A 17,396-nucleotide genomic window follows, 5' to 3' on the forward strand; every position below is an offset into this window, starting at 1 on the left:
GCAAAAAAATGTGCACGGGAATAAATCGAGCATTTCTTCCGAACATGACGATAGGGGGAGGGGAATAAAGAATTCCGCCATAAATCACTAGACGTTGGTATTGATTGAAAGTCTATTATGTTACAAATGTTTCCTCTGTTTGGGATGAAAGTTCATCCATCATGTGCGCATGAACGCGCGTGAAGTGTTCTGACAGGACTTTGGCTCCACTCCACGGTCTGCTTAAAATGTATCGGACTCTTCAGCTTCGGAAATTTTCATTAAAAATTGATCTGTTGGTGGCTTTGAGTTGAGTGGAGTGCTGAATGGAATCAATGAGAATCTTCAAGACAGTAAGTTTGTTAGGTTGCATCCCAGAGGATTCTTGGTGGGTTTTAGACTTAGCAATTTCTGAAGTTGATTTGATTAGGTTACCATGGTTGTTTGTGAGAAGAATACCGTTCACTTTAGTGTTTTAGTCTTTAACCCGTAACAGGGGAAGTGAAAAAATAGGACATAACAGGGGAGGTGGGGTCACACAGACCGCGCTACTTTTAAATTTTTTAAAAATCGTGTAATTGAACTAATTTTGTGTAATTTGGCATAAATGTTCACTGAACCATTTTCTGCTAAGGGAAAAAATCATTTTTGCGTTTAAAAATAAATTTACGCTCTTTGAGGAAATTTTTCCGGAGCATTAAGATTTTTCGAAAAAAAATGGTAAGTTGAAATAAATTATTTAAAACTCGTAATAAAAACGAATATAGTATTTATTAATGAATGTACCTTGGCTATTTAATATGTAAAGAATATTTCAGTACCAGAAATTTCGACATTGCACATTACAAAAAAATTTTGACAGTACCTGAATTTTGATAGTTTTGCATCATGTTTCCTACAGTGATTCAGTCCTCATCTTCCCTTAAACAATTATTACAAAGCTTTTGTGTGCATTCTAAGCAAACAGGGTATTTACATGATAAATATAAGTATGATGTTTTCCTTTTCTTGAATATATCTCCGCGGACCTAACTTGAGAGCCATGAGTAGTAGGGCCGAAAATAGTTACACAGCCGGGGAGGTCGGTCTCTCAGACCGCTACTGAAGAATGTAGCGGAATTTCTACCAGATGCACGTGCCAAAAAATACAAAGAAGCTAGGAGGGTGTTCAAGGTCACAAAACGATAAGCTATTGGAAGAAACCATTCGATCTGACCAAATATGAGTTAAGGGGTGGTGGGGTAAACATTCGAGCGGTTTGTGAGACCGCACCTCCCCTGTTAAGGGTTAAGAGAGGAAAAAAAGGTTATTTATAATTGTTTTCGTCTTATAAAATAGGGGGAGTTTTAAATTCTTGTATCAGACTATTCATGGTAACTTTCATTAAAAATTGTATTGTTATTAGCTTTGAGCTGAGGGAAAAGCTGAATAGAATCAGTGAGAATCTTCAAGACCGTACTTTTGTTAGGTTGTATCCCTGAGGGTTCTTGGTAGTTTCTGGACTTTGCAATCTCTAACGTTGATTTCATTAGGTTACCATGGTTGTCTGTGAGAGAAATACCTTTCTGTTTGACCTTTTTAGGTTTAAAAAAAAAGAGAGAGAAAATACTTTTTATAATGGGTTCACCTTATACAAAGGGAGAAATTTTAACTTTTGCATCACACTCTTTAGGGTAACTTTCATCAAAGTTAATTTGTTGTTGTCATTGCTTTGAGTGTAGTGCTTAGTGATTGCAGTACCGGAATGAAAATGCAATACTGGTATTCGGGTATTTTTCAAAACGTTATATCGGATTACCGGCATTACAAATTTCTCAAAAAAAAGGATTTAAAAAAAAAATTCTGTTACTACATTTCATAAATTTTGTGCAAAAAGGGCATTAGTTACAAAAATTACGAGAAAATGAAGTAATGAGAAAAAAAAATGAATGTTAGTGCCAAAATTTAAAATTTGGAGATAACCAGTACAAATGGTAGGTGAACCTCTCCTCTGTTTTGGGGCAAGTAGTTCTAGTAAACCTGGTAAGTGCTGCTGTAATGCATGATTTAGTGCGACTGTTTAATCAAAACCTACTTAGGACCACAACTGTAAACATGTTTTACACGAAACTTGAAAATGTCTACTTCTACACCCCTTTTTAAACATATACCCCTCAAATATAAATTGCGAAAACTCTTCTTATAATAAAAAATCAACAGTGTTCGTTGGAAACACAATGAATCCATTGAATTGTTCATTGTGTCCGGAATCAATTTTTGTACTTAAAATTCCTGCAGTTGTGAACACTATTTCTGAATTCACACTGTTCTCTAATTGCCTGGAAGTATTTCATCTTCAAATAGTTCTTTCTTTGGGTGCTGGTTTTGGGCACATCATTTTTTTTCTGTGCTGATTTTGCACAGTATGTAATACAATTTCATCATTCTTCAATTTATAACTAGTTGTAATTTTCCTTTAGGGACAATTTTTTACTATTATTAAACATCATGTCTAACGATTTCTTCTTAATCAATATAGGACTATGTTTATGTTGGAACTGCATTTTAAGAATTCCAACTGAGGCTTTGAGAAGCAAAGGGATGTAAGTGGACATTTTGAAGTTTTGAGTAAAACGCGTTTAGAGATAAGACCCGTGGTAGACTTTCATTGCAAAATTCTCCTAAATCCTGCTGCATAAGAGTACCTAATAGGACTTCAAGTACTATATCTTGTAAAAGACAGAGGAGATGTTCTCCTGCCATTTGTACTGATTATCTCCAAATTTTTAATTTTGCCACTTACATCCCTTTGCTTCTCACTGCCTCAATTATAGAATCATATTCCATTATTTTTGGGTTCGTATTAATTGAATTCATGTTATTTATGCAGCCAAAACTTTTCCAACGTTAACTTTTTTGTGGCTACTGTGTTTTCAAAACCTGTAAAGCTGCCAGTGTTGAGGCAGTAAGGATAATTTTACTTGTTACGTGTCCGTGTAACATCAAATGTGCTTAAAATGTTTTTATCCAGTTAAAAAAAAAATTGTTTTTGTTGTTAAACTTGATTTGTTTCTCGTCCTTGACTTAAGTTCAGTTGAGAAGAATGTTGAAGCAAGAGTTTAGAACATTGGTTAAATTTCCCGACCCTGTAACATGGAGTTTAACATATGTATAGTTTTAACAGTTTACCTTTTATAAACCTTTTTGTTGGAAATTTATGATGAATTTAACTTAATTCAAACTTTTTCTTAGATTCTTTTATTCGGTTTCTCTTCAAAATTCTTTACAATTATGTAAATATCTAAAAATAGTTTCTGGTTCTCTATGCCTTTCCTCCGTGCAAATTTTTGAGACATTAAGTATTTGCTAAATATTATCTTTCGAAGTATACGGTTAAACAATGAAACAAGACAGCACACCGATACTGGGGGCAGCAAATTACCATTTGCCAACTAACAAGAAAAGAAGTTTCTTGAAATTCATTACTATTGAAGTTGTACAGTTCATTACAGAATCGAAGTTTCGTGTTTTGTTTCAGTTTGGCGCTATTGGTGATATTTAGAGAGCTATCCATGGAATCACGTTAAAATTGTCGATATTTGGAAAATTAATCTCTGTAAAAGGTTTTTTTTTTGCATTGGTTCGCGAAGAACTAGGAGTGAAAACATTTAAAGTATTCCCTTACTTACTCCAAGGCACTATTATCATTAAACTGGCGTAAAAGGAAGTCATGTGACGCACACGTCAGCTAGTTTGGGTGGAGTTTAAAATGTCTTTTAAATCCTGTACCAATATTTCTGTGATTTTACCACTTCACGCTTTTGCCCGTGTCTGACACCGGCGAATGTTACCGGATAACACTATGTTTTTATATCATTTTCTTTAAAGCAACAATAGTGAATTCCCGTTTAAACGAAAACCAATTCAACGAAATCTTCGTTTTAATGAAATAAATTTTAAGTCGCGATTTAATTTCCATTACGTTGCTATTTCATTACATTAAAATTCACCCCCCCCCACCCTTACGAGGCACCCTCCTCCCCACATAACTGAAATAGAAAAAAAATAACTATCACTACAGGTGTCCCTCGTATAACACGGTTAATTCGTTCCGTGCAGTATCGAAACCGTGTTATACGACTTTTCAAAAATAACATTTTTACTTAATTTTGGTACTAATTATGTATGTGCATGAGAAAAATAAGTTTAAGATGTATCGTGTTATATCGAAACTGTGTTATACGATACTTGGAAATAATGCCAATCAAGGGATATGTACCCTGTTATATCGAAATCAAGCTTCATAAAAACAAAGTAAAAACTTATTAGAGTTACCAACCATTAACAGAATGTATCAAACAAAAATGAAAATCTACCTTTTTAAAATAAAACATTCGAGTTATATCAAAACCATAAGGATTTGAACTCGAGTTTCATATCGTGTAATATCGAAAGTATACGTATATATTACATTTCTGTCAAAAAAAAGTCCAGTTTTTCCAAAGAAAATTACCTTAAGGGGTTAATCTGCAAGTATATGCTACCACCCATGCTTCCTTCCCAGAAATATCTAAACTCCCTCGCCTATTTTCAATTCAAATATACTAATTTCATTTTTGCCATCCCAGAAACCACCATTCGACAGTGGCTTACTGTAGCTCTACCAGGAAATCAATGCCGAATTTTCTGCTTGTTCTATGGCTTTTTATGAGGGTCTTTCTCGATATACCAGCACATCTTTTCCTCCCGCACTATCCCTCCTCCTTATCCCTATAAATCGAACAGCAACAGCGGCATGGTTCCCTCTTTACGATCCATTAGAGCGTGTTCCTTCCCCCGCCAGAGGGATAAGAAACCGTTTTTCAGAAGCAACATCAAGTGAAATAATGCGTCTTAATGCGTTAGGGGAGCAGTTGGAGATAGTGAGCGATGGTTGAAAAGTCGGGGAGAGAAGTTTTAAAGTATAAGTTTATTTCAAAATTAATGTTTTTTTCTTTTTTTTGTAAATGAATGTTTGGTAGTATTCTGAATGTACTGTTGTGTCACATGGAAACTGGAAACTTACTTTCTACAAGTCTAAGAACTCACGAATCATGTTTAATAATGCAACAGTAAAATCAAAACACCTTAAGAATCTATAAAATGCCTTGAATGTAGAGTTAAAATTAAAAAAAAAAAATAATAATAAAATGTTAAGATTGTCTAATTAGGACAACAAAACAGTTTTTGGTTACAGGTCTGAATTCAAGCCACGACAGAAAAACCGGTAATATATTTACAAATTTTTTAGTTTTACTCATTGCGCATATGCCAGAAGTAACAAAAGCATGAAATAGTAAATGGGTCATCCTCCACAATGTGTAACTTTTGAATGACAATATTTTCCAATTTCGAAAGCTATTTTTATTTTATTTTTAATGATGTTTTGGCAGTAGTCTGGATGTACTGTTGTATCACACGGATATCGGTAACGTACTCCCTACAAGTCTAAGAACTCACGAAACATGTTCAAGAATACAACAGTAAAATCAAAACACCTTAAAAATCTATTAAATTCCCCGAATGTAGAGTTAAAATTAAAAAAAAAAATAATAATAAAATGTTAAGATTGGCTATAAAGGACAACATATAAATTTTCTGCTACAGATCTGAATTCAGGCCACGACAGAAAAACAGATAATATTTACCAATTTTTTAGTTTTATTCATTCGGCAGATGCCAGAAGTAACATAGCACATTAGCAAAACATTGGTAACATGTTAAAAAACCAAACTATGAAACAAGAACAAAACTAATTGAAAAAAAGTACAAAATTTGACAGTAAAATACAATAAAGTCCCGTTACAACGAAGTACCCTTTATAAGAAATAATTGTTCAGTCCCGATTTAACTCCCTTTGCGCTGCTTGAATTCCATTACAGCGAAATTCTCGTTAAAACGAAACAATTTACACACTGTTCAAGTTTACTGTAACGGAATTTCACTTAATGAAAAAATGCGAAAGATCTTTTGGAAAATGGAATGCAATTTCAGAAGTCACTTATTTTCAGTTATTAAAATCTTAGAGCAACTCTAACCCAAATAAATTCAATTAAAATATATTCAAAACAAAGAAACAAAAGTTTGGTTAAAATGGGTTCTAACAATTTGTCCAATCTTACATATTACTCCCCGAGTAACAATGTTTTACGTGGTTACATTCTTTAAGCGTATTTTTATAAACTTGTTTTTTATTTTTATTAGTTTGTAGGTTTTTTTATGAGGTAACAGTTGCCGATTTTGTTTTGCTTAAAATGCAGGCTTTTGTATGATAGTGACGCCACATATTTAAAATCTTTTTCAAAAATATTAGTGTTAAATAGTTTGAATTTCTTTTTAATACTGAAACCAAAACTAGTGTTCCCGCCGTTTCTACAAACACGAAATTTCCACTTCATTGCTTTTCCCTTTCAATCTTCTCTTTGGAGATATTTTTAGTGTAAGGAAATTTTAGTATCGACGTAACGGGAAATAAACCACCAAACTGAATCCTATCGGATTGATCTTCCACGTTTCTTTTTAATTACAAGAAAGTTTCTAACGCACAGTCATGACAAAACCTGCAGCTGACGAAAAATATACTTTACTGAATAATAGTTTTTAACTTTTGTGACGCAATTTAACATTACATAATCAGCACAAGACGCAACATTTCTTGAAGGAAACTAACAGGCCTTATGTTGGAGGGGGAGGGGGAAGGTTACTCAGTGCCACAAGGAACCCGAGGGAACGGAAAAAGAAGTCACATAATGTAATTATATGAATCCTTCCAAACAATGATAAACGCCAAAATTTCTCTCTCTGCGGCAGAGGAAATAGAACAAAAATGTCGAGCCAATAAAAAGCATAAAAAAAGTTCGTTTGTTTCTGGAGGCAATTTATCGAACTGCTTGGCATTCTTGCGGCCATTTCACTGAAGATGGAAAAGATAAAGGAAATAAAATAAAGACTATTGATCCTCTACTGTGGAGGAAAGGTTAACCGTCTGGGATTTTCGTGGGATCTTCCACAATATCCTGCAAATCGGCGAGGCTTTGTCACTTAATCCTGAATGACAAGCTGTTCACTTTTATGGCGACGGAAAGTTTTTACATTCCGTTTCTGCATGGAAGCTCTTCGAGGCGAGTGAGGATAAGTTATTCTTTTTGCCCGTGGCACTGTTTTTATGCAAATTTATTTTCCTTTCTGAGCATCCTGTAAGTGAACACCAATATTTTTTGCTCTCTAAAATCTTAGTTAAAAAATACGGAAAAAAGAATTAAATATTCAAATGATTGACTATCTTTTGAGTTTATTTGTATATCAGTAAAATACAAAAGTCTCAATCGCCCGGGGCAAGGACTTGCTCTTTCGTAGGTTCGGTACTGACCAAGGGCACCCATATAGGGGGGTAAAGGGTGCTCAATTCCCCCTTAGAATTTAGAACTTCCTTGCTTTTAGTACTTTTTTCTTCGCAAAAATGTAAAAACATTTCTCCTCCAGCCGTTGATGAATAAGTTATTAAAAATGTCATATAAATAACTCTAATCTGCACTGAAATCAGTTTCCATAGGTAAAATATCCTTCTAAACCATGGAAAACCCCCTCCCCCTTACGATTTTGCATATGGGCGCCCTTTGTACTGACCTAAGCTTTTGGAACGATTCTTCATGAAATTTTATGTTATTCTACTCCTAAAAATGCAGCCCATGGCTGTATTCATCTTCTCTTTTCTCATGTTAAAGCCGAAAAGATTCAATGTGTCTACACTTGTGTTAATACGTAAACCAGTGACAGACTCTTTACTTTCCGTTCAGAACGCGTCCTTAGTTATCGGCGACTTACACAAAAATATCCGATACTAAACTAAAAAATTCCATTAATTTTCAAAAATATTACTCATCAAACAATTTAATTAATTGCGTTAAAACGGTTATTTTCAGAGTGTTTTTTTAAGCCCCTTTACCCCTGCACGGGGCTATAATTCGTCGTATAGGTGAGTAGAAAATGGCTTGTTAACCGAAAGCTCGTTTTTTTGCGTTTGTAGAACATGTTTGTTTACTTTAAATTTCAACAGAAGGCTGCGGAGGTTGAAAAACTTATTAAATAGGTAAATTGGAAGACATTTATAATCTACGTTCATAAAGTCAATTCGTTGGAACAATAGTACAGAGTTGAATATTCTCCTATACATATCTAATGACCAGACTAGAATTTCTGCTTGTATCCCGAGGAATGCAACTATGATATTACGTTAATGCTACCTCTATGCAGCATTATTAAATGTAAATCGCTCTTATCTTAGCAACCTCTGAATTGCTCACTGGTAGATAGTAGAAAACTAAAGTACCACGAAACAGAAGCAGTTAGATTTTTTAGGGGAAAAAGCTACGTATTTTATGCATTGATCTGCCATGTATATTTCATACAACAAACTCTCAAAAGCCATTCATGTAAACATTATCATTTTGTTAGTAGACTCTTTTTCTTTGCGTCACCATTTTTCTTTAAGTTTACCCACAACATATCATATGTTTTTTATTCTTTGGTATTATTGTTTTTAAAATTACCTAAAAAAGTGGTAATATTTTTTAACTTTTGCGTCGTGCGAAAAAGTAGATGTTTTTTCTTTACTCTAATAATAAAACTGAAACTCTGTGTCTCTGGATGTTTGTGTCCTAAATAAAGACTTAATAAAACATAACACTAGTTTTGTAAAATGAATGGGTGGTGGTAAAAAACGTTGTGTGTTGAAAACAGAAACTTTTCCCTACAGTCAAAAAAACGAATCTGCTTAGTGCAAGTTTCTGAACTGGCCAATGAGAGCAATTTCCAACGTTTTCCCATTCAATTACCTACTTGCTTGCTGTTACAAGGAAGTCCCAATGCAAGTTTGCAACATACAACGTTCTTCCATTAATTATGAACACTTTATTTACAAGGCCAATGCCAACTAGAGCATTTTCTGACCGTTTGAAGGAACTAAAAACGTAGGTATTTCATCCTCTGTATGTGTGAACTAGATTCATAGTTTTTCCACTGAAATTTTTTTTATTGAAAACCTACACACAACGTTTTTCCCGCCATCCATTTAAATATTTCACACAATAACAAAGAATCAGGTGATTTGCTGCCTTGCGAAGAGAAGGTGATTAAAATAGAAAGGTTTTGAGAAAGTTGCTTTTAATACAGATATAAATAAATGCCTTTTGCTATTTTTTAATAAAACGACTGTGTCAAACTGTATTGCTTGAGAAAAAAGATTTTTAAAGATACAATTTTGCTGAAAATGCGTTGCGAAATTCAGCTTTTTCTGCTTTTTTAAAACATAATTCAAGATGCGAAAAAATAACTCAACCCATAAATTCATTTTCTTCTTCCGCGCGAAAACAAGGACAGACCGCACCTTTGATCAAAATCGAAAAGAACGAAATAATATTTGAAATGCTTCCTCCCCACTTGAATTCATTTTTTTCTGCGTCCAGAGCACACAGAATTGAAAGGAACTGCGTGACAGCATTGTCATCTCTTTTTCGTCACGACAGCGCGATGTGTCAGCATCGTCACTTGAGAAAATGGCGCCGGATGCGAGCGACATTTTTGAGAGACGAATCTTTCCGGCTTATTCTAGTACCTTTTGTTCTTCGCTTCTTGAAAAGATCAATACACTCGTGCTGTGAAGATGACACGCTGATGATATGCTTTTTTGTTGACAGGTTCTGTTACAAAATAAAAGATTTATATCATATTTTCCTCCTGAATAAATAAATGCACTGGGGACTCTTTTGAAGAACAAATTTCATGGAGAATGGTTTTTTACTTCATGGAAATAGATATGGAGTGACTATCATGGTTGCTGGTGTGCTGATGACACGACAAATATGCAAGAACCATACCAACTTTCATCCAATTATTTTCGAAACTGAATATCTTAATCCTGCGTACACCTTATTTTTGATATCAAAGTCAAACTGTATACTCAATGCCAACATAGTCAGACGTTCTTAAATATTTTATAATAACTTATTCGAGTCTAAATGTTTGTACATCCTATTCTGAATGTCTGCTTGTCAGGAGAAGTTTTACAGGCGAGTCTTTCCGGCTTAATCTAACACCTTTTCTTTTTCGATTCTTAAGAACATCGCTTGTTGTTAAAATAACTCTCAGATAATATCCTTTTTGGTTAGCAGGTTCTGTTACAAAATAAAATATTTACAGTAGGCACCGTTTAATGTAATCACGGTTAATGTTATCATTCGCTTAATGTTATCAGAATCACGAAGTCCTGGAACACTTGTATGTTAACACACGCTAAAAAAGTCAGATATTGTAATCAGCGTCTTCATTTATTGTTATCACTTTTCCATAAACTTTCAATTTTTTCCCCGTTTTTGTTTCTCAATTAACAGAAATACATAGGCAAAACCTGACGAGACTAACTTGCTGTGTAGCATTTTGTGGTTTTCAATAGCAGTTCAAAATTTTTTTAAGAATGAAGCTACAGAAAGTTCGCCCCCAGTGACCACAGTGATTCAGTCGCTGGACATGTTGCAGTCATTGATGTTGGACCTCCATTGTTGCCATTACTTTGTAAACTATTAAAGAATTGTGTCAAGATTGAAAACAAAGCGAAGTTAAATTAAAATTTAAACAACAAGCAAAACCATACTGGAAAATATAGAAAAGCTGAATGTGCTTTGAAACTGGTTTACGAATGTCAGGGAAAACGGTCATATTCTACTTCACCTATTACTATGTAATTAAAAATTGCATAATTTAGATTTAACTTTTTAAAATTCAGATATTTACATTATGTTAATTTAGTAATTCATAATTTAAAACTGCGTTCAATTGAGTCATTGTGATTTAATTTTGAGGTTGCCAAAGTAAATGCACACTAATTTTAAAAAAATCATTATTTTGTGTCTCCTGGATTCTTTTGTGTTATTATTATCAGTCGGTTACTGTTATCAATTTGTATTTTCCCCAAAGTGATCACATTAAGCGGCGCCTACTATCGCATTTTCCTCCTGAATAAATAAATGCACACGAGACGCTTCATGGAAAATAGTTTATTACTTAATAAAATAGATATGATCTGACTATCATGATTGCTGGTTGGCTGATGGACCGACGAATGTGCAGTAACTATATCAACTATATTAACACCGGTGGTTTTCTTCCACCCTATTATTTTCGAGATGGACTCTTAATCATTCGTACATCGGCGTTCTTATCTGAGTCAAGCTGCATGTTTTTTTTTTTTTTTTTTTTTTTTTTTTTTTTTTTGTATAAGTTTAAAAATTTACGACTATAACAACTTATAAGCGTATATCTGCTTATTTGTCAGTGTGGACGTCCCTTTCGGAATATCTGTTTACCTGGAGAAATTTTAGAACCACGAATATTCTGTTGAATTTCGTTTCTTAAATCTTTTGCTGTGAAGATGACTCTCACAAAGAAGTTTTTTTTTGGACCGATTCTGTTAAAAAAAAAAAAAAAAAAAAAAAAAAAGCGTTTTCCTCCAGAATAACTAAATGCACTTGGTACTCTTTCCGAAGAAAAAATTTCATATGAAATCTTTCTTATCCCGCGAATAAACTGACTATCTTATTTGGTGGCTGGTTGGTAGTTCCCTAAACGTGTAAATCTAAGTCAACTGTATATAAGCATGCATAGTCTTCTGACATCTTCGTTGGAGTCCTTATCAAGAATCACTACGCAGAAGCAATTTGGTGATTTCATATCTAAATTCAAATATTTACTTTTATTTTCTATTATATAAAAAGTAATCAGCGTTTATCTGTTCAGCTTACGCAAGTACCTTTTGTTCTGTGCTTTTGTATAGATCGTACATGCACACACTGCTCAAAATGGGTTCAGAGCCCCTTAAAACTCGTAACTATGTTCAAATGATAAAATCAAAAATTTTCACTCATCCAATGTTTTCATTCTATAGACTTAGGAAATAGTAGAAATTTGAAAACGTTATACATTGCTGCATTATAGATTGAAGATTTCTTTGTTCCTCTCATATGCAGTCTTTGTTCCGTAACATGTTTCAGCTCAGAGGAAACATCTCTTGGAATAAAGACTAACCTAAACTGTAACCTTATATCATGAAAACCATTAAAATATCATATAGTTATCAAAAGTTAAGAAAATTATTCATACAAACCGTTTAAAATAAATTAGAAAGTTGGTTCAAAAGTATCATGCCATTAAGGGCAAATAAGAACCGTGTGAGCAAAATCATGCGCAAAATATTTTTTTAACGAAAATAGATTAAATTTAAAAAAGGAAAAAACATCTAAATGTTTTAAAAATTTCTAATTTTTATTTCTTAGCATCGCAAGTTGTCTATAACTTTGTACGTCCGATACGCTTCTCCAGTCTGAGATGTGTTTAAAACAGATTCAAATAAGTATTAAAAACTACCTCCTAAAATAGCAACTTTAGAATTACAGAACTATAAGACAAACCTTGTACTTCAACTCATTTTGTAAGATAAAAAGTAAAAAAATGTTATAAAGGGCGGTCTACAAATGTTGTCATGATTTGAAGGAGGAGGGAGGTTGTAACAAGAATTATGATATAATGCTTTTTTTTTAATCAGAAAATCCTAATGAACGAGCTGATGTGTGCATCACATGACTTCCTTTTACTCCAATTTAATGTCATTTCCCCATTTTTGGCAATTTTAATGTGATTCAATTGTTTACTCTCTAATTATCACCAACAGTGGCCAAATTGAATACAAATTTAAAATTAAAAAAAAAAAATCGTCGAATTTGTCGCCAAGTTGGCGACAAAACTTCGCAATCAAAAGACTGGCGATATATCGCCAAGTGTCCAACAAATTATAACACCACTTGAGTTTACATCGAAATTAAGAATGATTTCCCCCCAAAAAGTGGTAAAAGACCCCCTTAGGAACATCCGAATGCTACCAAAAGAGCAGGTGCACAACTAGGCCCCAAAAGGAGTCTACGTACCAAATTTCTAGGACCTACCGTTTTCGAGTTATGCGAGATACATACGTACATACATACATACGGACGTCACGAGAAAATTCGTTGTAATTAACTCGGGGGTCGTCAAAGTGGATATTTCGGGTGTCTGTAGGTTCCTAGGCATATATCCACGTGTGGTCGAGTCGAAAGAAAAAACTCGACATTCATTCTGGAGTGAGAAAAATGGAAATTAAGGCCGATTTTTGAGTGAAATTTTTTTCGCGAATACAATACTTCCTTTTTGGTAAAAGGAAGTAAAAATAGCGCGACATGTGACAAAGGGGACGGAATAAAGTGATGTGTGAAAGTTGGTGACAAATAGGGGTAGGGGTCAAGAGGGGCAAAGAAAGTGTGATATCTGTTATGGACAGCCCCTTATAAACTGTGCAGCATCGGGCCTTCTGAAGTATCATTTTAAGTCAAATACACTAAAAAACGTAAATGTTGATCATAGTTAACTCACATAGTTACTGTGAAACATGGAAATGTTTCAGAGTTCTCTTAAATGAATAAAATACCTTAATTATATTTATATTTATATTTGTTACCGTATAACCACATTTATTAAAATTTGTAAGGATGAAATAGTGGATATCTTCCGTGAACTTTCGTAGCATCGTTAAAAATAATTTGGTGACAGGTATACGAAACGAAAACTTTTATTGCTCTTATAAGTGAAGGAAATATTCACGGGAAAACTCCCTCTTATAAAAACCTTAACAACATCATTTATATATTACAAAACTCAAAAAAGCGGAAAAATTTGCAGATATTTTCTGAGCGAGTGATATTCTTTGCGCTTATAAAAATTTTTTCGTTCTACTCTCCCTAAGCCGGAATATTTCTCGAAATTCCGAGCATAACATTTTGTGCGACGTCGTAATAGAAAAACGAATAAAAACTCGCGACGCTTAAAAGTTCGTGCCGGGAGGATTTCTGGAAGCAGGCTACGCAAATTCATTCTTTTACACGGCCACTAAATTTAATAGCGTCCTGTGAAAAATAGCATCTGATTTATTGCACCGGGTGTTGCACCTGACGGTTGCTCAGTTTTTACTCGCTTGAAACAACCTGTCTTATGTGTTATAGTTGGCAACGACGAATTGTTTTAAAATGCAGTTTTTCTCAAAGGGGCTGTAGACAAAATTATCATAATTTTCCAGCAAATTGAAACTTTTTATTTGGGTGTCAGACTTGAATGGTGAGTTATTGTTGTGTCGGTATTGTTAGATTATTCTAACCTTATTATTATCTTTAATTCCCAAACAGCAAGGCTTCAAGTTTTGTGTTACGTCTGACGTTTAGACAGATATTTTTTTTTTGTTTGAAAGGAACAAGTTGAATATGTTACATAAGGAAACGAAGATTTTTTTTTAGAAATAGGAGTTTTTTGCTAAGGGAGATAGAGTTAATATAATTTTAATTTGTAAGGAAATAAAACTTAATTATTTTAGTTTGTAGGGAGATAAAAACGTACTGATGCATTTACTGTTATTTGACGGAAAATAAGAAGTAACGGATGCAATTATTGTAGTTTATAAGGAAAAAAAACTTCCACATAAAATTTTTAAAATGGATTTTCACACACTTTTTTAACATTATGTTTGATTATTTTAGAAGAAAGTTATAGAAATCTGATGTTAAGTTTAAAATTTCTTTTGAAAAGTAGTTAAAAGCGTCAAGCGATATTTAACGGTATCACTCGACAGTTCAAGTGAAACAACAATAAAAAACAAGTTTTTGTTTGCAGAAAATGGACTGGGCACTAGATTTTTAAATATCTTATTATATATATTTTTTAAATTGGTTTTACTACGTTCAGAGTAATTTTTTAAAAAATAATTCTAGAGTTTGTTCTTTGGTTCACTTTTTGTGTTTCGAATTTTTTCGATAAAACGCAGTCCTTAGAGAGTTTCATTTATTTAGTTGGATGATTGAAGCAGGTCCGACGTGAGCCTCTAACTGATATGAATCTAAAACCTTTGACAATAATTAAATTTTTCGATTTATACTTACCACTTTGCTATTGGATGAGTTTAAAATACTTGTCGTGAGATAAATAAATACCTGATAAAGGCGTTCTTTGTAACGCCGAAACACGTGTCTGCAGTAATCTGCAATTTGTGCTTTTTTACGTTGTTATTTCTAACTTTACTTGCCGTGACTTTTGATTTGAGAACATTTCTTCAATGAGATTGAAAAGGCTTTTCGACGAAAAAAATTACCTTTGAACGTTCGTTCTTTTTGCTACAACTGAAAAGATTTAAGTGCTTTCTGACAAATAAATTGATATTTAAATTGTATTGATCACTATGATTAAAAATCATATAAAACGTTTTGTGGTGCAAATACTTTAAAATAGTTTCTTGGGTGTGACTTTTAACAAGCGATCTTTGAAATGAAAACGTAATACTTGTGATTCATTTCTCCGATTTTTCCTGAATGATTTGGTAATTGGATAGTGAAAATGCTTGATTTTGAAAGTTTATTTTGGTGTTGAAGAAAATCAGTCTTTCAAATTATTTGAACGACTAAAAAAAATGCAGGATTTGCTAAAGTAATTATTTCACATATATTTAGGTCCAATATTAAAAAAAAAATATTTTTACCAGATTGTTACAGACTTCTCTCATTTTTTAATCATACTTATTTTATTAGCAATTTCACACATCTTGCAAGTTGTGCGCCATGTAGGATGACTGAAACCACAAAAGCCGGTTTTCATAAATAAAAAAATTTAGCTTACGGAGATAGTTAGGACAGAAGACAGATCCTCTCAAAACTATTGAGAGCTTCCTTTTATTTTGCGTCTTTATTCATGTTTTTAAAAAAAATTTCGATTCCAAGTCACAACTGACTACAACTGTATTTATGTCGAGGACTGCATGCTAAGTGCCTTGCCTCCATTATTTTTTATACCGATAGAGGGCAACACCGTCACCGGATCGAGCAGTTAATGAGAATTTAGAACTAGACCAGGAGCTAATAGCTAGCTGGTGCTAGCACTCAAAGAGGTATCGTTTCACTTGGAGGACATTGAGACCACGAGCATATTTAACGTCGCCCAGTACCCTTTAATGACGACGGTGGATCTTCGACCATCGAGGTTCGAACTCAGGACCCTCCGGCCCCGAATCCGACACTCTACCGATTGGGCTACCACGGCCCTTTTCAAAAAATATTACTTCATTTTACTTATCCGCTTTGCTCAAATTTCAGCTGCTTTGCGAATTTTTAATTTAAAATTTTTTCTACATTAGTTTTACATTTAGCTTTGTTTTTCACCCTTGCATTTTTAAAGTTTTATTCTTTCGTACACTCTATACATATTACTGTATATGTGTCATTCTTCAAAAAGTGTAACTTTTCTGTGACACGCCTTTTATAGGAAAAAAATGTAATGTACAATTCATTTAACAATTCTTTTTAATTTCATCAAAAATCTATATATTTAAACCTGCCAACAATTTTTCAATAATAATTTTTATTTTAATATATTTTTGGTACACAACATGTGAATTCTCACCTCCGTGGCATGTCACACGTGTGACTGTTTATGTTGCTTAATAACTTGTTTATTTAAAAGTGTATATTTATTATTTCTTCCACAAGTATCTCAAATAATAATTGTTTAAGTATATTTAAACTTTTAATATTGTATTTTAGTTAGTTTTTTTAGGATAAATAGTCATGTCAAACAAAAATGCTCACCTCCGTTACCCAAACTTAAAATGCCATTCCTCACTAACACGTGCCAGTAATGACACTAAATTTTATTTTCCATGATACAAAAGAACCCCCTTGTTTCTTTTCTGCCTTAGTTGAAATTGTAAGTTTTTTGTCAAAAAACAAAGAGATAGAGTTTACTGTAAAAACTTAGTGTGGTTATTCTGACTTCTCCACTTTCGTGAACTCAAATTTCAGGAATGTAAATTAATGTAAAAAAAGAAGTGAACATGTTTTCATATACTTGAGATGTGCAAATTGCAGTAACGAAGAAAAAACGTATTTCCCTTTAAAATGTATCCATTTGGATTATTATATTAATGAAAAATCCCTCTCCTCCGTGAATCTCACCTCCGTGGCAGACCATATCAATGTCATTATTTTTGAGGTGAAAATAAATGATGGAGGTTAAATACATCAATCTTAGGCATTCTACTACAATTATAAATTGCCACTATATTTTAAAATTTACGAAATACTATTTTTAACAGATATTTGAACTAAAGCGATAGCTACTTATTAAGCCTTACTTTAATTAAGAGAGCTTAAAAATAAATTCCCAGTAATCATTAAAATAGCTCATTGTTTGCACAATTAACAAAATTACTACTTTGATATTAAATTGGCCTCAATTTTTAAATATTAAAAAAAAATCTTTTTTTTTTTTATTTCCGTGAACAA

The sequence above is a fragment of the Uloborus diversus genome, chromosome 2 (genome assembly GCF_026930045.1).
Source record: "Uloborus diversus isolate 005 chromosome 2, Udiv.v.3.1, whole genome shotgun sequence".
In the NCBI taxonomy this organism is placed as follows: domain Eukaryota; kingdom Metazoa; phylum Arthropoda; class Arachnida; order Araneae; family Uloboridae; genus Uloborus; species Uloborus diversus.